Source organism: Acomys minous (assembly GCF_964271855.1).
Source record: "Acomys minous genome assembly, chromosome: 10".
Taxonomy (NCBI): Eukaryota; Metazoa; Chordata; class Mammalia; order Rodentia; family Muridae; genus Acomys; species Acomys minous.
Window position 1 is genome coordinate 2,827,283 of NC_140491.1, and position 22,215 is coordinate 2,849,497.

The 22,215-nt window shown below is 38.2% G+C and overlaps 1 protein-coding gene and 1 pseudogene across 2 annotated transcripts in view; one reads left to right on the forward strand and one right to left on the reverse strand.

Moving 5' to 3' along the window:
• The window catches only part of YIPF7 (Yip1 domain family member 7), a 332,610-nt gene that overhangs the window by 35,781 nt on the left and 274,614 nt on the right, over positions 1-22,215 (forward strand). The gene's annotated exons all lie outside the window — the stretch shown is intronic.
• Positions 18,012-18,625, reverse strand: LOC311606497 (small ribosomal subunit protein eS8-like; annotated as a pseudogene). The gene has a single exon. The product of its transcript is annotated as a small ribosomal subunit protein eS8-like (transcript).

The following is a 22,215-nucleotide window of genomic DNA, read 5'->3' on the forward strand; positions in this document are numbered from 1 at the left end:
CTTAGGATACTGAAGGCATAGCATCTGCCTGAACAGAGCAATTTCACAAGAACCGGCCCATGCCACAACCAGTTTTTCTTTTCTCCAAAAGAAAGACTTTTAAATAAAATGTTCTGAATTATGTCACCAATACTTCCTCTTATACTATTCGATATTTAGCTTAAAAAAAAAACAACAAAAAAAATCTCAAAGAACTTACAAGGTAATAACTTTGCTTAAGTCAATCTGACCCTTACACTTCATGTCCTGCACTCAAGTGACTGTGTTTCCTGTGTTCACTTCCGTCACTCAGCTGTCTTTACCTTTTAGGGGAGGGATTCTAGCTTCAGATTGTTAAAATAATATACATTTCTTCACATTTGTCCTATAAGATTATGTATGTAAATTTCTCTCCTCTCTTTCTATCTCTCTCTCTCTCTCTCTCTCTCTCTCTCTCTCTCTCTCTCTCTCTCTCTCTCTCTCTCTCCTCCCTGTCTCTGTCTCTCCTCCCTGTCTCTGTCTCTCCCTCTTTGTTTCTGTCTCTGTTTTTATCCGTCTCTGTCTCTCTGTCTGTCTGTCTGTCTGTTTGTCTCTGTCTCTCTGTCTGTCTCTGTGTGTGTGTGTATGTGTGTGTGTGTGTGTATGTGCCTGCCTCTGTGTGTGTGTGTGTATGTGCCTGCCTGTGTGTGTGTGTGTGTGTGTGTGTGTGTGTGTGTGTGTGTGTGTGTGTGTGTTTCTGGAAAATAGTGTAGGATTTATCAATATGTCTTGACTGGCTTAGTGAGTAATGCACACCCACAGTTACTCAGCACACTGTTTACATGCTTTCCCTTTTACTCTCATAACAATCACATAAATGGGCAAGAAAACAGTATTTCTTCTACTTTTATATATGAGCAAATGAAAAGTAAAAGAGAAAGATCAAATCCTTTCACAGATCATAAACTTAACCGCTAATTTGCTGTTAATTTCAGTTTGGTTTAACACTTAGTCTGTGTTGTCTTTTTTTTTTTTTCTCCCAATCACTTGTTCAATCCAAAACACTTGTTCTTCTAAGGTACAGTTCCTTTCATATAGGATTCAGTGCTGGAGCACATGTGTAGACTTTTTACACATTAGCAGCATCTGCTGGCCACGTCTACGCCGCAACTCTGTTGTGGATAATGAAGAGCTCAGCACATTTTTCTCTGACACTTTCAAAGAGATAGGTGCTTCTTAGCCCCACGCAAAAGCCTGAATCTCTGGAGCCCCGGGCCTCCTTATCACTGTCACTGCGCTCCCAGAGCTGTGACGGATTCAGAATTAAAAATAGCTGCATGGGATTGTTCAAGTCCAGACTCTGGCTGGAAACCACAGCCTGCGAGCTCAGCTCTAGCTTTTACCTGAGAATGCGGATGACTTTGTACAGTGCAAAGTGCAGTGAGATCCTTTGTGATTCTCCTCACCTCAGAAAACAGGAAGAACCCACAGAGATGGGGAGCCTCTCTAATGCGGTCCTGGGACAACTGGTCCAGACGCTACTTCCTGTGTACTGTTGAGGAGAATGGATGGTTTCTCAGTTTCACAGAAACATATCAGCTGTCTCTCAGCAATAGACTGTGGAAGTGTAAAAAATTGTTCAGGGCCTTTGCCATTGATCCAATTTGTATCATTAATCAGATGCAAAACTCAATTAACAGCCCTGCTAAGACATGAGGGAGAAATTCTGCCTAAAGAGAAAAACTCTTAAAGAGTGCCTAAACAAAGCTTCAGGGTAAATGATTATTAACAGAGAATGTTTGTACATCCCTTTGTGATTTGTTTAACTCACTGACATGGCAGTATTTTTAAAGATTTTTTATTATGATTTTTCTCCGTGTGTGTGTGTGTGTGTGTGTGTGTGTGTGTGTGTGTGTGTCAGTCATGAAACTGACAAGAGAAAAAAACTGAAAATTCATACCTAATATTGTGGAGATTATGGGAAACAGACAGTTCAGCACACTCACCCTTACTTTCACACTCTGTTCCACTTTTGTGAAAAATCTCAGTCAATGCTGAACTTAAAAGGGCAAAGTCGAGGCCACTAGTTAGGCCTGTGTTTTGTAGTACTAGGAAATGTACGTCTCTAGATAACCACAGCCAAAGGACTAGACTCTGGTTTTTGTTTGTTTGGTTGGTTGGTTTGGTTTTTGAGACAGGGTCTCTCTGTGTAGCCCTGCTTGTCCTGAACTCGCTTTGTAGACCAAGCTGGCCTCGAATTCACAGCAACCTGCCTGTCTCTGCCTCCTGAGTGCTAGGACTAAAGGCGTGTGCCACACGCCCTGCTAGGAATAGCCTCTGTAATGCAGACTACAGCCCAGCAGGAAATATAAAATGAGCTAAAACCTCCATGATCCAGAGGTAAGAGGAGCTTGATATAGATTATTGAGTTGAGGAAACCATAAAGGACCAGGGATTCTTTGTGTTAAAAATAAACAGCACTTTGTATTTCCAGCAGCTATAATTGCCTGTGTGGCTTAAATAAAAGAAAAGGACATTAGAATGACACCCAGGAGATGCACCCCTGTGTGGCTCTGAAAAGAACAAAGTGAAAAGCATCAGTGCAGCTGTGTATTTTAATTAACAAAGGCAATGGAATTAATGTTACTCATATAACTAGATTTACTATAAAATAATATTCTAGGTATCATTTTGTTTTGAATGCATCACTTTAAATATTTATCCAGGAAAAGTTTACAGCTGTTTACCATCAGCTGACAATAAAAATAACCTATGTCTTGCTTTTTCTAAAATTTTCTTTGTGAAGCACTGTGATGCAGTTGATCTAATATTGATTTGAATCCACTTCAATGAGTAGCTCCTGGGCAAACATAAGAAAAAAAATCATTGCTTTCTGAGGAATTGGACAAGTCAAAATTGATGGGCTATTCTGTACAGGGAAGAGAGGAAGAGGCCTAGGAAGAAGGGCCAAAAAAGAAAGAAGTCAGCAGAAAAAGGACTAGTCACGCTGATGTGAAACACTGACTGCACTCTCACCACCGAGATCACAGAGTGAGAGGACCAGGGAAAGGGGCAACCTCAGCCCTTCTTTCCTTTCTTCATAATCCCTCGCTAGACCAGGATCAGGAGCATCTTTAATGAGCATGGTTTACGATGTTACATTGGAAGAATTGAGAACAAGCTAGGAGAACTTAAGTCTCGTCCTACTTATCACTATCCGAGATAATGGTCTTGAGGAGTAGTGGATATTAAAGTTATGGCTTCTACATTCCTTTCTTTTTACTTTTCACATTTAGATTTTTAAAAAATCAGCTTTCTATATCAAGTCCTTTTCAGCTTTTGACAGTAGCATATTACACCAGATGTGGTAGGGAGACTGCTGATCAAAGAATGAAATAATGTATAATATTTACTAGAAGCTTAACGATGTCAACCCATTCAACTCTTTTTAATTGGTTAAAAGTCTATTTTTTAAAAGGCCATGGAGAATTAATACTCAACGTGATTATTTTGTACACTCACTGGAGGAACAAAACATAAGAGACCTTCAAACATTGCAAATCTTTTTTATCACATATTACTAATAGCAACTGCCCAGCTGTGCTAAGAATGAAGGAAGTAATTAAAATTAGATTGGAGAGCTCTGAAATTATTTTTTGTTTCAAAGACAAAAGAAAGAAGAAAAAATGGTCCTGTGTTCTCCACTTACAGTTTTAAATGTAGACTCTCTCTCTCTCTCTCTCTCTCTCTCTCTCTCTCTCTCTCTCTCTCTCTCTCTCTCTCTGTGTGTGTGTGTGTGTGTGTGTGTGTGTGTGTGTGTGTGTGTGCCTGTCTGTCTGTCTGTCTCTGTGTGTCTGTCTGTCTCTCTCTCTCTCTCTTCGTGTGTGTGTGTGTGTCTGTCTGTCTCTGTCTCTGTGTATCTGTCTGTGTGTCTGTCTGTCTCTCTCTCTCTCTTTTTGTGTGTGTGTGTGTGTGTGTGTGTGTGTGTGTGTGTGTGATGTGTTTGATCAATACCACAAAGTGATAAGAAATTTCTTCCAGAGTAAGAAATGTGCTGATGAACACGCAACATGAAAGTGTGACGTATGTATGGAGACACCTGACATATAACGCTATTCTAAGTGGTAGTCATGTTCATTCATTGCCCCTGAAGAAGAAAGAAAGATTTGATCAGGAGAAAGGAATTGGTACATTTCCTAGAAAACCAGAGTTAAACAAAAATGTCAAAAAGCTTGTCATTTCTGCGAGATGCACAGCTCCAAATCAAAACTGAGGGAAACTGGCAAAAGACTGCCAATAAGAGCAAGATTCTGTGTGAATATTAACCCAGAGAGACAACCATATTCTGTTCAGACAGGAAAGTGATTAATGGAGATGTGCCTTTGATAGCAACCATTGGCAAGTCTTCTTAATTTGACCTGGGAGAGATACCACATTTGGTCAAACTCCCAAAGCAAAAATTGTCATTCTAATTCAATGACCACAGCAATGTCTTATCTCTGATTGTGTAGATTAAAATAAACAGAATCATGGGTAACCATAATATTGACAAAACTTAATGGCTTGTTTTATAGGTTGTTTGACTTTACAGGAGCCCCTCTAAATTTTTTGTATATGAAATATATTTGTCCATGCTAACAATTATGTTTTCTGAGAACAGCAGCTCTCAACCTGTGGCTTGCAACCCTTTGTGGTCAAATAGCTCTTCCATAGGGATCACCTAAGACCATCAGAAAACACCCAGTCACAGTCATAGGGGAGGAGAGTAGGGGAAAGCAGGAGGGAGGGAGGAATGGGAGGATACAAGGGATGGGATAACAATTTAGATGTGATATGAATAAATTAATAAAATATTTTAAAAAAACAAACAAACAAAAGAAAAAAGAAATCACAAACATTTACACTGTGTTGCATAATAGTAGAAAAATTGCAGTTATAATGTAGAAACAAAAATAATTTGATGGATGGGGACATCACAATATGAGGAGCCGTACTAAGGGGTCACAGCATTTGGAATGTTGAGAACAACTGTTCTATAGAGCATACATTATTCATGCAAATATATGAATGCAAAATGTGAATATGTTTTCTCTGATTGAATATCTGACTTATATCTTTAAATGTCTTTTCCAGTCATTGCAAATTAGATCACCATTTGTAAATGAAATCATAAACATAAAAATATATTAAAATGCATTGTAGGAATTCATATTATAAAAATGACTTTCATTAATTTTATTCTCTTTAATATGCATCCACAAAAATAGTTTTTGCATAGTTTCCTATTATATAAACATTGCATATTGTATTCAGTTAATTAGAGAGCAAGGCTAGAAAACTATATTAGAATTTAAAATATGTAAATATCTCATTAAGCTTTCAAAAACCTCCACATCCTGTTTCATGTGCTTTGGGCCACTATTTTTTACTTTACTCAAAGAAGCTTCTTCATCATGCCAAAATCAAAAGAACTGTGACTACAGCATTGCGTTTCTTTATTGTCAGTTAGTGTATGTCATGCATCAAATGTGGCTGGTGCCCTGGTAGCTTAATAAACATTTCAAAAAGGCAGAAGGGGTGGTGTGAGCAGAACTGCAGGATTGCTAAGAGCACAGCTAATGGAAGCTCCACCGTAGAACTACAGAAGAATCCTCCACTGCCAGTCACTGAGATCCAACGTGCTAACGTGTCTGATGCCAGTGCAGTGGAGATGCAGGTAGGATCTTTAAGCTCATTGGTCATCAAGTCTGGCGACGTGTGTGTGTGTGTGTGTGTGTGTGTGTGTGTGTGTGTGTGTGTATGAGCTATTGACAAGAGCTCCCCCAACTAGTTGATCTACACATGCATATGCATACACACGTGAACATACATGCCCTATATACACACATCTTCTTTTCTAAGAGAACTGTAGATATATCTATATATGTATATATGTATGATGTATTATGAGGAGCACCATGTAGACGTGGTGAGCATTGAAAGGATGTGTCATGTTCATTATATTCTCAACTATGAATTACAGTAAGATGATACAGACTTAAGTCTCTGCTATTTCATATTCCAAGCTTATTCAACTTATTGGGTTTCAAAAAGCTGTTAGTTTTATATTCATATTAAAGTTGGAAGTGTGTAAAAAGTAAAAATATTTGTTTTGAAGATTATATATACATATAGATAGATAGATAGATAACACAAATACAAACAAATACAAATCTAATACAGCAATAGCCAAGTTCTACTAGAATGTGAGATGTATAATGTAATGACTACATAGCCAAACCTTTTGATTCATAGTACTTGAAGAGTAATCATGCTTTTTATTAGTATTCATGTAAGTAAGTTGTGTAATATTAAGACATAAAATGAGAGGATTGTATTCATTTCAAACATTTCCACTTCAGTTTTCAGCATAATCCAAGTCATTTTTAATCCAAGTTTTGGATCTAAGCTTTTATTCACTCAAAATACAGATCAAGTCTGAAGTTTAATTTAACATGTAAATTATTTCATGACAATTTAGAAAAAATAATATAAGATTAGGTCTTTAAACCTACCAGTGAATACTAATGTCACAAGGAGCATCATATGTTATAAGGAAAGTATTCCTTGTCTCCTTGGCTCACTCAGTAAGAACTCGTGAGATGTAGTTCTGGGAAACATATAGTTAATTGTACACAATGCTTTTTGTAACAGTCACAGTTATAAAATACTAAGTGTTGATTGTATCATTCTTGGTTCTCTAGGAAAACAGAACTAAGATTGATACATGTATGTTGTTAGCTCAGGATCCAATCCAATGGCCTCTTTCCAGGTTGCCTAGCAATCTGATGTCATCATGTCATCCCCTGCTGCCTCCACTGCACCTTGGCCACGATGAGATGAGAAGCCAGAGAGTGTGGTGGCATCAGCATTGCTCTGAGTCAATATCATACTATATTACAATTATAATTGCTGACTATAATATATAACATTATATTATTATAGTTAATGACTCAGGCATCTTTCTGCCATGTTGACACCTACAACAATGTAACACAATCGGGAGAAAAGGTGTTATAGTCAACCCCCATGATTCCTGGGCCTATGCCTCCCAAATCATGAAATAAATTATTTTTTCTTAATGACAGAAACCAATGGTATTTGTTATAGTGACCAAAACAAAACAAGTACCATTTGAACTCAGTACATCATGTTGTATTTCAGCATAAACTGGGAAGGATAGATTCTTTTGTTGTGTATTTCTCTTCAAAACTAATATTTCAGATTTTACACACACACACACACACACACACACACACACACACACACACACACAAAACTACAATGAATTCAAGACTAAAGAGGAGGCTTCCAAATGTAGGACTCGACAGTTTCAGTGTACTCTGATTTACTTTGAATACAAAGAAGCAGAGACCCTGTGTCTCACATTAACTTTAAAACAGATTATTTGATTATGTTTTTTATCTACAACAGAAATACATTTCCTCTGAGAAGCCTTTATCTCTTGCTTTAAGGCAAGAATTTTGCAAATATGTATGCCAATGCTCTCAGAAAAGGCATCTCAGAATCTTATGAATGATTAAATTTATCACACAGAGTCAGAACAAACCTTTCTGCTCTACTTTAAATTTAATTTAAAGAACAATAAAAATGAGAAACAGGCAGATTTTTGCATCCCTTCTCATGTGTCTGTATTATCTCTTTCATTGGGGGGAAAGAGACTATAATTTTGCCTTTTTAATCTTTATATCACAGTTCATAGTTTCTTTGGGGTGTTTTCTGAAATTCAGAGAGATTTCAGTGGTATTATTAAACTAAAATATAACATTGTACAAATGATACATGAATTGACTCTTCTTACAATACAACAGTAAATGTACTTATGTCAAAAAGATAAACATTATATTCCTTGGGCAAAATGTTACATTTTAATTGGTGAGCAAACTGTTCAGAAAGAGCAGAAGCAAATCCTATTTCAGTCTATAATGACACCTCACTTTTCCAGGTTTAAAAAATTAATAAAAAAAGGAACAGACCCGTGTAACATAGGGGATGAGAGCTTGAGCTACACGTGCATAAAGACGTTTGTGTGAGATGCTGAGAGGAAAACGCCACCTTAATTCAGTTTCTAGGGGATTGATAAGCTGTGGGTCAGGAGAAATTGACCCTTCAAAGAGGGTGTAACAAATTAACTTTATTTTGGTAATAGTCAACAACTTGACAAAAAGTATACCAAGATCATGTTCCAGAGCCTTATAAAGCTGTTCCTGAACACACACGCACACACACACACACACACACACACACACACACACACACACACCAATCATAACAATTTATACTCTGCCATTGCAAACACATAAAAAGTGCTTTACCCAAAGGATCCTCATTTTTTATTAAATGCTATGGCCAATTAAGTTCAGTTAATCATTTTGGTGTAAAATGAATTGCTGTGGAGTGATTTTTCCCTAAGGGAGTACGCAGCTATCTGGTTTTGGATTATAGCACAAACAGCTGAAAGCAATCACCTCATTCCAGCTCTCTAAAAAGCTGTTTTTTCTTAAAACAAACAGAATCATTTTGTCTAGACTCCATTAAACAACAATGCTAATAGCATATTTATTTAAATGACAGGATATAAGATGATTTGTTTAGAGTTTCTCATGTATCTAAATACTAGTCAGGACAATTTCCTACAAGCCTGTGGGTTTCAAATAGTTGTAAGACTGGTGTGAGGGAGCAGCAGGAGGGAAGACTCATCATCAGCAAATTTATCTTAAATTTAAGTGTGGCGTAATGGGAAGTGTGATTATTTTACATTGAGTACTTTTGAAAACCAGATTTCTATATCATGGTGCTACATTTAAAAAATATACTTGCCTAAGAAATTGGGATTACAAATTTCTTTCATTTATATGGGGAATATTAAAGTAGTTCTCACAAATTACAGGTTGATGAATATGAAATTCTCAAAAGACTATAACAAAGCCAAACTGTGCTTTAATAGTAATGGAAATCGAAAAATTCCTCCTGACTATGAAATCTTTAAAATAATTGTCATAGGACTCTCCAACAAAGAAGTAACTTGTTAGTGCACTGCACAGAATAGTGTCCTCTTATTTATAATTCTTGGTTCACTATAAATGACTAAGGATTTATTAAAAGGCAATGCATTGTTTCTGTACATTGTGTCTTAAATATGTTTTACTAACTTCTCATTTGATGTTGTAATGATCCCGGCAGATGTTTGGGTCATATAAGAATATACTGGGAATTGTATTACATAAAAAGGACTTGCAGCTAACTCACTCACGTTTGCACAAAATCATTAATGGTGCCTTGTGATCTCAAAATTACAAGATGCAAACCTGTATTTGGTTATAATAAAATAATAGTTGCTAATTTATCTTTGGATTTTTTACATCATGCTATAAAAGTATTTGTGGAGAATTTCCTAGGCTCCTCTCTACAAGAAATCAGAAGATTTATTTACTTCACTTCCTTGCAGTCACATGGACTTGTGTAGAATTACGGAAGCTATAAGAACCTAAGGCTAATGTAGAGATCAGAAGAAGAAGGTGGGCAGGGACTGACAGCAGTCTGCTCTCTGGGCAGGCATCTGTGTCAGCGCAGGAGATGCAGACTCAGAGGACGTTACAACCTCTGGTGGACAAACAGAGCCTAAACCACGGAGCGTGGAGGGTCCTACAGTTTCCAGCACGACTCAGATAAGAGACAGCAACCCAGGGTCCAGAGCTCCCACCTTGCATAAAGGAGCTTCTGCTTTACATAGGAGGAGAAATTGTGGAGAAATGAACATGCCGCTACATAAGAGGAGGAACTGTAGCGAAACAATCATGCCGCGGAGAGCAAAGAGCAGGGTTTCAGCTGAAGTCTAAAAGGAATCAATATTGGGGAACCAAGACAAAAGCTCCAAACTTGTGCTTTTCTCCATCCTGACCGGCTCCTCTCTCCAGAGTTGCTTCACTGTTTTTCTCTCAGAAGAAGCTGTGTCTGTGTAATAACCCAGTGATTCTGGGAGCAGCTTTCACTAGCCTTGAGGGGTATCTCCCATCAATTTATTTTTTCTTTCAATAAATACATGGTTGACGGGTACTGGAACGAGGGCTCAGAGGTTAAGGTTATTTGATGACCTCCCTGAGGGCTGGGATTTGCTTCCCAGCATCCATATGGTGTAGGACAACCATCTGTAACTCCAGGGTTCCTGATACCATCTCCCAGTCTCCATGTCACCTGGCAAGCACATGGTGCACGCGTTCACATGCAGGTAAAACATGTTTACACATAGACGATTCACTTAATTTAAAATACATCTTTAGAAGCATGTGATTCATGTTTAAGAGATTTGCTTACCTGGTTGCCATGTGGCAGATTTTCATGTGGCCTTTTCGACCCCTCTTCCTTTTAATTGACCTTTGTCTCACAAACCCATCGTCTCTTTAGTCCCTGGTGTCCTCCCTACTTAAGCCTTTTCATTGGCTTCCTGCTTCCTCCTTGACTTAAGGAAGCTGTTTTATAAATTGTAACAGAGATGCCTGAGCACTTTTGCTTTGATGTCCTACAAACCATCTAAGATTCTTACATTCATGGGGAACTAAATGGCTTCTCTAAGAGAATGTATCCGAGGGACAAACTTCTGAAGCAGAAATGATAATTAGTAAAAATAAAGCGAGCCATCAAAGACCCCAGGAATTGGACAGTTTATGCTTAAATCTTTACTACTAAGGTGATATCAGTGAACAGCAAAGATGCCTTGACAATCATTCTCAAGTCCCTGATGGGGTTGAAGACCAGGTAGTTTGGTTTTACAATTAAGTTAGTTGTTTACAGGTTAAGATGTTTTTAGGTCTAGATTGATGTTTTAAGTCAATAATGATGAGATATCATAGATATTGATTTACATTCAGAATTTTAGACTCACCAAGATAGGAAAGATGTTTTCTTCAAGGCTGCGAAATACAAATAGCCAAAACACTGAGAATGTAACATTTATATAATTCCCGATTGTGTCATGGTTCTTTCTGTAGGTAGTTTATTGTATATATGTGCAATAATACAAATGTATATGTAAAAAACTAAAATTAAAAATTAAAAGAGAGAGAGAGAGAGAGAGAGAGAGAGAGAGAGAGAGAGAGAGAGAGAGAGAGAGAGAGAGAGGGAGGGAGGGAGGGAGAGAGAGAGGGTTGATTTGTGATGAAACGGAGAAGAGGAAATGGCCATGAAGAATGAGAAAAAAAAATGTCTCCCGGGGGATAAAAGCCAACACCAGCATTTCCGTGGATGTGGGACTGGGAGTTAGGTGCCATAAGCAATAAACCAACTGTCTAGGGATAACCCAGTAGACACCTGGAGAAGGGGCACGAGATGCACTTGGTCCTCTCTGTGCTGGAAGACTTTCTTCCTACAACGCCCTGCATCTGAACTGCAGAAACTTACCTGGGTATTAACTTGGCTTGAACACTTTTCCAAATCCTTCTGCAATCACTCTTTACCTTGGATAAAACTCCATTACTCGGTTGCTGCTGTTATTTTGAAGTTGCCCCTCAAAGTTGTAACGCCCTTGCATTTTCATCTTCCTGTCTATAACTGTAGCCTCACATAAGAGGGAGAGGGTATCGGTGTATTGAGGTTGAAAGAATGAGGGGTAAAAATTTAATTGTGACCTCCGGTTTTACTAGCATTTATTAGGTCTTCTAAGATAAATACATATAAATAGAGTATGTGGAAAGATTATTAAAACATGATCATTTTATTATGCAGGCAGTTATAAAGACTTAATTATTAACCCACGTGTTTTAGAGAAGAAACAGGAGCCTTGAGGTGAGTTTAAGCAACCATGAAAAATAATTACAGCTTGTCATGTGCAGTTCAGGAGAGTAATATTTCTGCAGGAGAAATATGGAAAAATAGTTATTCTAATGGACAAATGGTAAGCATGGGGCTCCATTTAGAATTTGAATTATATTGAATGTAAACATTTATGGGAAACAATACTTGTTATAAAAAGACATGATGAAACCCACAAGATGTCTCAGTTGGTTAAATCACCTGCTTCCAGGCCGGATAACCTGCATTCAATCTACTGGACCCACATAGTGGAAGGAGAGAAAATGTTCCTGCAAATTGTCCTCTGACCTTTACAAGATCAACTTGGTACATGCATGCTCATACACATACACACAATAAATAAACATAATTAAAATGTAAAGGGCATGATTGGTTCTTGGAGAGGAACAGCAGTAGATGTTGGAAAGTAAATGCCAGCCAACACCAGGAAGCCTTTAGAATCTACTGGATGCATATATAAGATGATGTCCTCACATCTATCCCAATCTCCTGGTAAGTGAAGACTTTCATGGGACATGCCTTTTGGGCTAGTGCCCAATTATAAGTGAGTATATACCATGTGAGTCTTTCTGCTTCTGGGTTAACTCACTCATTATGATCATTTCTAGTCCAATCCATTTGTCCACAATGTTTGTGATTTTCTTGTTTTTTTTTTTAATAGCTGAGTAGTATTCCATAGTGTAAATGTACCACAGTTTCTTTATCCATTCTTCTACTGAGGGACATTTAGGCTGTTTCCAGGTTCTGGCTATTATGAATAAGGCTGCTATAAACATGGTTGAGCAAATGTTCTTTTTGTGTGCTGGAGCATCTTCTGGGTATATTCCAAGGAGTGGAATAGCTCGGTCTTGAGGAAGTCCTATTCCCAGTTTTCTGAGAAAGTGCCAGAGAAATTTCCAAAGTGGTTGTACAAGTTTGCATTCCCACCAGCAATGAAGGAGTGTTCCTCTTTCTCCACATCCTCACCAGCATGTGGTGTCACTTGGATTTTTTTATCTTAGCCATTCTAAAAGGTGTAAGATGGAATCTCAGAGTCATTTTTTATTTGCATTCTCTGATGATTAAAGAAATTCAGCATTTCTTTAGGTGTTTCGCAGCCATTTGATATTCCTCTGTTGAGAATTCTCAATTGGATTATTTGCTTTGGTGGTGTTTAATTTCTTGAGTTCGTTATATATTTTGGGTATTAGACCTTTGTCAGATGTAGGGTTGGTGAAGATCTTTTCCCAGTCTGTAGGCTATTGCTTTGTTCTGTTGACAGTGTCTCCTGCCTTACAGTAGCTTCTCAGCCTCATGAGGTCCCATTAACCAAGCAAGTGAAGGATTTTTTTTTGAAAAAATAAACTTTAAATCTCTGAAGAAAGAGATTGTACATGACATCAAAAGATAGCAGGATCTCCCTTGTTTGTGGATTGGGAGAATTAACATAGTAAAAGTGGCCATCTTACCAAAAGCAATTTATAGATTCAATGCAATCCTTTATCAAAATACCTACAAAATATTTTAAAGACATTGAAAAATCAATTCTCAACTTCATATGGGAAAAAAAAAACAGAATAGCTAAAACAATCCTATGTGATAAAAGATTCTCCGGAGGAATCTCCATACCCGATCTCAAGCTGTACTATAGAGCCACAGTAATTAAAACAGCATGGTACTGGCACAGCAAAGGCTGGTTGATCAATGGAATCAAATTGAAGACCCAGATATGAATCCACACACATATGGTCACTTGATTTTTGACAAAGAAGCCAAATCTATTCAATGGAAAAGGATAGCATATTTAACAAATGGTGCTGGTTTAACTGGATGTCTACATGTAGAAAAATGCAATTGGACCCATGTTTGTTACCATGCACAAAACTCAAGTCCATGTGGACTAAAGACCTCAACATAAAACCAGAGGCACTAAATCAGTTAGAAGAAAAAGTGGGGAAGGGCCTGGAACACATTGGCACCGGAGACAACTTCCTGAACAGAACACCAACAGCCAAGGCCTTAAGGTCAACAATTAATAAAGTTACAGGATTTAAACAGCTGCTGGCTGGTTAAGCTTTTCAGAGCCTGATTAGGCCCACTCAGTAATAGTAGCCTCAACCTTTTCCTTCTTAGCGCCTTTATAAAACTGGAAGGTTGGCATGCATTTGCCTTCACAGTCCACAGCAACATTCTGGCAACCATGCACGTCTACTTCAAGGAACACCACACTGGAATATTTTTCAGAGAGGGAATCAAAGAAGGGCTTGATCATTTTACAAGGGCCACACCACGTGGCAGAAAAGTCCACAACTACAACATTGTTGCCGGCAGCAACCAGGGCCTCCTGAAAACCTTTCCTGCTCTCGATCGGCTACACCATTTTGTCTGTCAGAGACGCCCAATGGAGCTTCGAGGAGATGATAATATTTTATACGTTCAAAACATTTATTTTGGCATTTCCTCTATTTAATTCTTTGTTATATATGCTTGAATACACTTCATCTAAATTTACAACATTCACAATCTATATTTTGATGCAACAAGACAACAGTGTTGCTGTTTACAGACATTTCACCAAACATCACAAGAACACAGACTGTCCTAAACTGCACATTCTACTGAGTAGTCATTATGTCAAAGTGCCTTAGCAAATATTAGAAGGTTAAAACCATACACACTGTCTTTTTTTAGCCACAATAAAATGAAACTAGGAGTCAATAACAAGTTTTCACAAATAGGTGGAAACTAAATGCCATCATGTTGAACAATGACCGAGAATGAGAAAAGGCAAATGAGAATTTTTGTGTTTGTTTGCTTGTTTAGGGGAAAATTACGTAATCTTCTTCTCCTCTTTCCTTCCTCCAAGCCCTCCTTTGTCTCTCATTTATATCTCTCATTAGTCAAAGTCCAACTTCGACATCAACTGGGGAAAACTGAGATGGGGCGTGAATCCAGTGGCTGGCTGGTGGCCCCGTAGACTTTCTCTGAGGGCAACCTTCTCGGCCGGAACTGATAGTTTCTGGCAATAGCTTCCACTGATGGTGGCAAAGAAAGGGAAAGAAAGAACGAACCTTACACACACACACACACACACACACACACACACACACACACACACACACACACACACACACTTACACTAGACCTCAATGTAAGACAGTCTCCAGCAAGTAGGTTTTAACAGCTGCTTGTTCTTCTTTTTATTATTATCTTCTTATTTTCATCCTTATTCTTATCCATTTTCTTATCCCTTTCCTTCTTCTTCTCCTTATCCATCTTCACACAGTTTATACACCCCAACGAAATCTTTCAAGCAGTACAAAAATCACAACATGTTTACATTTTATCTCTCTATAAATAAATGATTACAATGGATATATGTAAGAAAAGCATGTTCCCCAATGCCTTCACATGATCTAATGTCTTACGTGTTATGGGCAAGGAACAAACATGAATAACAAGTTATTTCTAAGAATCCACATACATTTGCACATAAGCAACTTGTTACATATTAACAGAGTGTAAGCAAGCAAGGGAATTTCTCAGCCAGCTTTTCTTTACTGACAGGCTGCTGTTTGCAGTTACAAAGAAGGAATCAATTATCTTAAGAAGTAATCTTATAAAGATCTTAAAAGATTCACAAATCTAAACTCCCATATAAAAATAATCAGCCATTTCTACCTCACATCCTAAAGCTGCTCATCTACTCATTAATATGATTTATTAAATCATATGAGGAAGCTGAAGGCAGAAAAATAGAATAAGGAAATCAATTGTCAGCTCAGTCTCCAGCCCAGCTTGAAAGAGTCACATCAGCCAATGCTGCTATGGGCCATTGTTCTTGCTTTGCCAACCTCAAAAAGTCTCTAGCTTTACTAATAAGAGTGTACTTTCTCTTAACTTCAATTGTCCCCTAAGATTTCCTGCATCGGGGCCAACAGCAAAAACATCTTTACCTTACTTTGCTAAACAATCTATTTTTCCCTAAGACTTTCTACATCAGAGCCATTCCCTAAGATTATCTACGTTAGAGCCACTGGCAAAAACATCTTTACCTAACCTTGTTGAACAATCTATTTTTCCACATTCTTTCTAAGGGTAATGATCATTGTTAACAATCTTCATGTGCAAGTTGTTTTCAGAGATGGTGGTTGAATCATTAATCTGCTCCAGCAGCAATGCCTGTGAGAGATCAAGCATTGTTATTGCGTATGCCAATGACACTGCCCAGTGAGGGGCTGGAAGTCCCTTTATAGTCCTCACACAATTCACATATTAAGGAGATTATAAAGGCCGCAAAAGTAACCAAGCAGAGATCTACTGCATAACAGCATGAAGTCCTCAGGACATTTAGTTCTGGGGGTAATGCCTCACTGAGACACCCATCGTGGCTTTGCTACCCAGTGGGCCACATTCCATGAGTTCTAGAGCTGTTTTGTTGTTCCACTCGCACAGACCCTGCCACTCATTTCTGTCTTTCAAATTCATGGCCTCTTTTCTAAGAGTAAATGAATGTTTATATTTCAAATGACATTGTGTTGCATATATCTTCATATAAAGAGTTCAAGATCATTTTGAAAACAAAAGCAAAATAGAATTTTACTAGTAGCCAAGACGAACCTGAAGATATCCAGATTTCCCCCCCCCCCCCCCATCTAAAACCAGAAGAAATCTAAGAGAGGGCAGGAAATGAAATAAACAATAATAGCAAGACTTCTTTTTTAATAAGGCCAGTAGGATGCTTTTCATGGTTTGCTAAATAAAGATAGAAACAAACAAGCAAACAAACGAAAAAAAAAATGAAATTTAGTTAGAGTTCGTTGGTATACCAGAGTTGAGAAGATGGGACGTCAAGAGAGGATGCAAAATGTAGCCGTAGTGCTACGTAAGGAGAGTCACAGAGATTCAGACCGCTTTCTCCTGGAGAACTCCAGCTAAGTAGTCAACAGCCCCTGCATGTAATTAAATTACCTGAAGTCTGGAAAACGATTATCCTAAAGCATTAGAGGAAATAACCAGAGCTGAGAGGAGGCTCGCAATAGTTCCATTTCTACCAGCCCAAATTTTGGGAAACCTCAGAATTTAGCCAGTATCTTACGTAGGCAGATCAGAAGTTGTGTCTTAATAGTCTGGCAAAATCAGCCCTAAGGGAGCAGATACAACACTGATCCTGCCTAAGTTTTGAAATGAGAGGCAGTGAGCAGGAAACCATTTCCAAGTCAACTGATCATGGCAAGAACAATGTCAACCACTTTTATGAATCAGGAGCATACGCAGCGCTAAGGAATGATAAACACTCACTACACTGAACACCCAGTCAAAAGTTGCCAGGAATACAACAAAGTAGAAAGAAATTAATCAAGAAAGAACGAATATATATATATAGAGAGAGAGACCCTAATCTCTATAACAGGTTGATATAATGCATAGTTAAAGACACTGAAATGACTCTTGATAGTGCAGTCCTTATGCTTATGAAGTTAGGGAAAGCATGGATGATATTAAGAAAATGCTAGAAAGACATTTAAATAAAAAAATCAGAACACCTCCAGTCCTTTGTGTTCTGCCAACCTGCAGAAGATCTCTCTACCAGGGACCTACAGCTGACGTATTAGGCAAGCTGTTACACACACCTAGATCAGTGAATTGGTCAATGCTCATAGGAAAAGCTTTCGCTTATAGTAGCTGGTAGTCAGCATGGAGACCCACAACTGGGAAATGAGTCAAGAGTTAGAGACTTCAAGGCACACAGTCCTAGATAGGATTTCTTCATCAAATCCCTCCCTACAAAGCTCAAGGATGGATACCGAAGAAGGAGCATAAAAGCCAGGCTCCATATACAACAGGACTGACACCTATATTTAAACTCAGAAACTCTGACAGTGTCTACCATACCTGGGCAGGTTCAAGCCAGACAAAAGCCCAACACTGAGGAGAAGTGGACACAAAGCCCCACCCCTAACCAAGAAGCCATTTGCAATAGATGCTTGCTGGTAAAGGGAAAATCAGTTTTCGCATGGATGTCACTGGTCACAGCAACCACACTCCAGGGAGGCCTCACGTTCAGGAAAAGTTGGTCAACACAAAATAGACTCAAAGGGATTTGTGTGGACTTTTTGTTTTGGTTTGTGGGTATTTTTTTCATATTGATTTTTGTTTGTCTGTTTTGATTTTTTATAGAACAATAAACAACTTTGTTACATGAGCTATGAATGGTTTATCTTCTTCAGATAAAACTCCAGCTCCTTGCCCTCCAGCACACAGCCATCTGCCCTGCCACACTGGCCGGGTCTTGAGGCAATACAGACAAGAAGCTTGCCCTGCTGAAAATGCTCCTCCAGGAGATTGCTGGCGTTGGCGTTCTTTCTCCTCTCCTCGTATTTCTTCTGAGTTTTCTTTGATCTTTTTGTTTGTTTCTTTGTTTGTTTAAAATATCTTCCTCCTCAGGAGTCAGCTTGGCCCCTTTCTTGCTTGCAGCCGAGGGGCAGTGCACAGTGGGGCTCCCCACTGTCAATAAGCAATGTGCAGTTTTTCACCAGGGTCTTGGAACGGACAAGCTCGTTATTGGGCGCATCGTAGCAACATCAATGATCCTTGTTTTGGGAGTACAACACTCGAAGCCCCAGGAAAAGGTCCCAACATCCAATCCCAGAGCACCGCACTTCTTATTGCCTCCCCGAACTTGCACCGTACGTGGGCTAGGTGCCAACCTTAGCATACGCAGCAGGCCGTCCTGGTTCATACTTTTGCTTCTGGTGGTAGGGCTTTCTCTTACCCCAGTCTTGTGGTGCTTGTGCCCGTTGCCCCGAGAGATTCCCATCGCTCGGTGCTGGCTGGGAAGAGGAAGAGCAAAGCCTCACGGTTCAATTTCAAAAAGCCTAATTTGATTTTGTGGGCTTGTTGTTGTTGTTGTTGTATTTTGGTTGTCATAAGTTTCTTCTTTTGAGAAACAGAGACAAAAATAACATAAAGTTTGATAGATAAGGAGGTAAAAGGGGCATGAGAGAAGTTAGATGAGGGAAAATATGGTCAAAATATACCACATAAAAATCATATGTTTTCACACAAGAACACATTTCTATTATAAAATACTAGGCTGAAATGTGCCTTAGTGTTTGCTTAACCTTCAGAAGTCTCTTGATTTCAATCCCCACCATTGCAATTAGTGAATCAAGTAAAATAAAATGTGTGGAATTAAACATACTTTGTGATAGTGCCTGAAAGGTCAGACATTGCAAGAATCAGTGAATGTGGAGATGGCAAAACAAAAGCTACAAAAACACAGAAGAACACAGTGAAATACGGGACAACTTGCAAATGCACGTATATGTGTGATTACAGACTCTGAAGAAAGAAGAGAGAGGATGTGAAATTTTTTATTTGATGAAAAATTATTTCCCAGTTTTAATAAAACCATGAATTCATACTTTGAAGAGGCTTGGAAATTCAAAACACAAGAATTTTGAAATGTGTTACACCAATGCACAATCATGTTATAGCTCTTGTGTTAATACTAACACACCCCACTCTAGTGATACAGAACATAACAAGGAAGCCCATTTTATCAAAATCATCCTGAGGGTTCTAGACAGTGTTCAAAGGGAACAAAATTTGTGGTATAAATCTCTATGTAAGTGAATAGAAATAATAAAAGAATAGCTTAATTTCAGCATTCAAGATCATCACATAAAATTCAAGTCTGTTCTATGCTTGCTTTGAAAGCACAGGTGCCTGAGTTTCATCTCAAGCATCCACCTAAAGAGAAGTTGAAAAATATATCCAAAGATAGAAAGATCTCCCATGCTCATGGATCAGGAGGATCAACATAGTAAAAATAGCCATCGTATCAAAAGCAATCTACAGATTCAATGCAACCCCTATCAAAATTCCCACACAATTCTTTACAGACATGGAAAGATCAATTCTCATCTTCATATGGGGTTGCTGGGACTGAGGCACCAACCGACCTAGGCCCCCTACACAGATGTAGCCAATTGGCACCTCAGGCTTCCTGTGGGTCCTCTAGTAAGGAACCAGGGCTGTCTGTGACATGGAATCTATTGCCAGCTTTTAGATTACTTCCCCCTGGTGGGACTGCCTTGCCAGGCCACAAGGGAAGGGGATGCTCTCATTTCTGAGCTGATGAGCTGGGCTGGATGGGAAGGGGAGCTCCCCTTTTCTAAGGAACAGGGGAGAGGGGAGGGCGGAGATGGAGGGAGGGTGGGTCTGGGAGGTCAGGAGGAATGGGGCTAAGAGCAGGATGAAGAGTGACCTGATTGATTGATGGATGGATGGATTGATTGATTGATTGAAAAAATATTCCAGCATTGTGACACATACTTATAACTTTGGGTTTGAGGATTCAAACACAGAATTCCTAGGACATGCTTACTAGCCCCTCTATATCCTAATTGATGACCCGCTAAGCTAAGACATGCAACCTCAAAGGAGCTGAATTGTGTTCATGAGGCGACACTACAGGTTTTCTTTTGGCCTTCCTATGCATGTACATTCAAATGTATGAGCGTATACCAAAAGACCTTAGGGATAGATTCACAAGAAGATATTCAAAGATCCTACTAAATACTGTATAAACTGCATCAAAGTATACAAATATAATTAGGCATGCCTATATGTGTGTTTGTATCTACATTATCAGAAGCCTAGATATTTCTAAGTCCAGTAAAGTAGATTGTGTTCTATGTAAATTGCAACATTAGATGAATCATTCATTGTACCAACAATGCAATGCTGAAGTAGTGTTTTTTTCAAGTACAATTTATATGTCACAATTACTTTAAAACTAAGAATAAAAATGCACATATTGCTTGCTTTGTTTTGTAGAAAAGTATCACATACCTATAAAAGGTTAAAAAATAAAATATTTAAAAGAGCATCCCAGGCTTTCCACAAATATGCTCTGGGGAAATCAGAGCCATTCCTTTGCCTTTCTAAAGCTTTCTGTGAATTAATTGTGGGACTAATCAACAAGCTCATCAGAGCTCCAGGAGACAAACATGGGAATGCTGTGCTGTGGGCCAGTTTTAACACCGTATATGAATCATACCAAGTAACAGTTGTCTGTGCAACTGCACAAGCAATAAAAATAGATTATAGCTTACCTTAATATTATTCAGCTCATACCATTGCTATCCTCATTAGTCACTAAAGAGAACATTAAATGAAGCAAGAAGCAAATGAACAATCTGACACAAGTGGTATATTTCTTATATAGGAATCTACTGACTGAAAACAAAATAATTTTCACTAGTTTTCTGTATCTTTATTTTTACAGTTTGAAATTTTAGTTTCAGCAATTCATGATATAATTGCTTCATTATTGCTGAGGGGTAGAGTGATAATCATACATGAATCTTTACCCAAAGATATTCTTCAAGTACTTATGAGCTCGCAACTTACATTTTGTTTTAAGTGGTAAAGACATTTATTAAGACATATATTTTAAATATTCAGAAAAATATTTTAATTTTTGATTGAAAATTTATACTGTTATATTAAGTATTCAACTAGTATAAGTTAAGTATAATTTTAAGTATTTAAAGACCTATGAAAAGTTACATTAAGTAAAAAAATTAGAAAGCACTGGCTATATGTTCATATATATATACACTTGTATTGCACATATATGTATATATGATGATTAATAAACTTGGTAAATTTACGTTACCACAAAAAAAAAAAAAAAGAGCATCCCATCTTCACACTGTGACCTTCCCCTGTTGTTTGGTCTCAGTGGAATGACCCTCTTCACTACCTCTAACCTTCCATCTCATGCTTGTTAGTCACTTTAATCACAGTTGCTATCTCCTACGAAAAGCTCCTGGAATGATTCCAATGTTAACCAGTCTGTCCCTTGTCAATGTATGAAAAGCACAAATATGAAAGCACTACTAAGACACACTGTACATAATAAGTAATTTGGGTGTTTACATTTCTTTTTGTGTTAAAACTTGCAAAGGAAAGGCACATGCTGGAGTTTTCTGTCCTTCCTAACACCTAAAACAGTGTGTCAGACTGTCATAATTCATGATGTAACAAAGAGAAACACACTAATATAAATAATCAAGGGTGGGTACAGAAAAATGGAAATGGCTAAATGAAAAACTTTAACCTCAATGGTAATTTATGACAATTAAGCAATGGAAATAGCAAGCTCCATGTATGCTGTGGAGATGCTTAATGACGTACTCTGTGTCTGCTGAACCAATCTTCATGACCATCCTCCTCTACAAGAGGGCAGCAACATCACAGGAAAGGTACACCATTTTTCTTTTTCAATGTCATGTGTTACAGTAACAAAGCTATCCTGCAAAGTGAGGTAGTCTGCCTTCAAAGGCCAAACACTTAGCGACTTGTGTATATTTTGACAACATGTTTTACTAACAAATT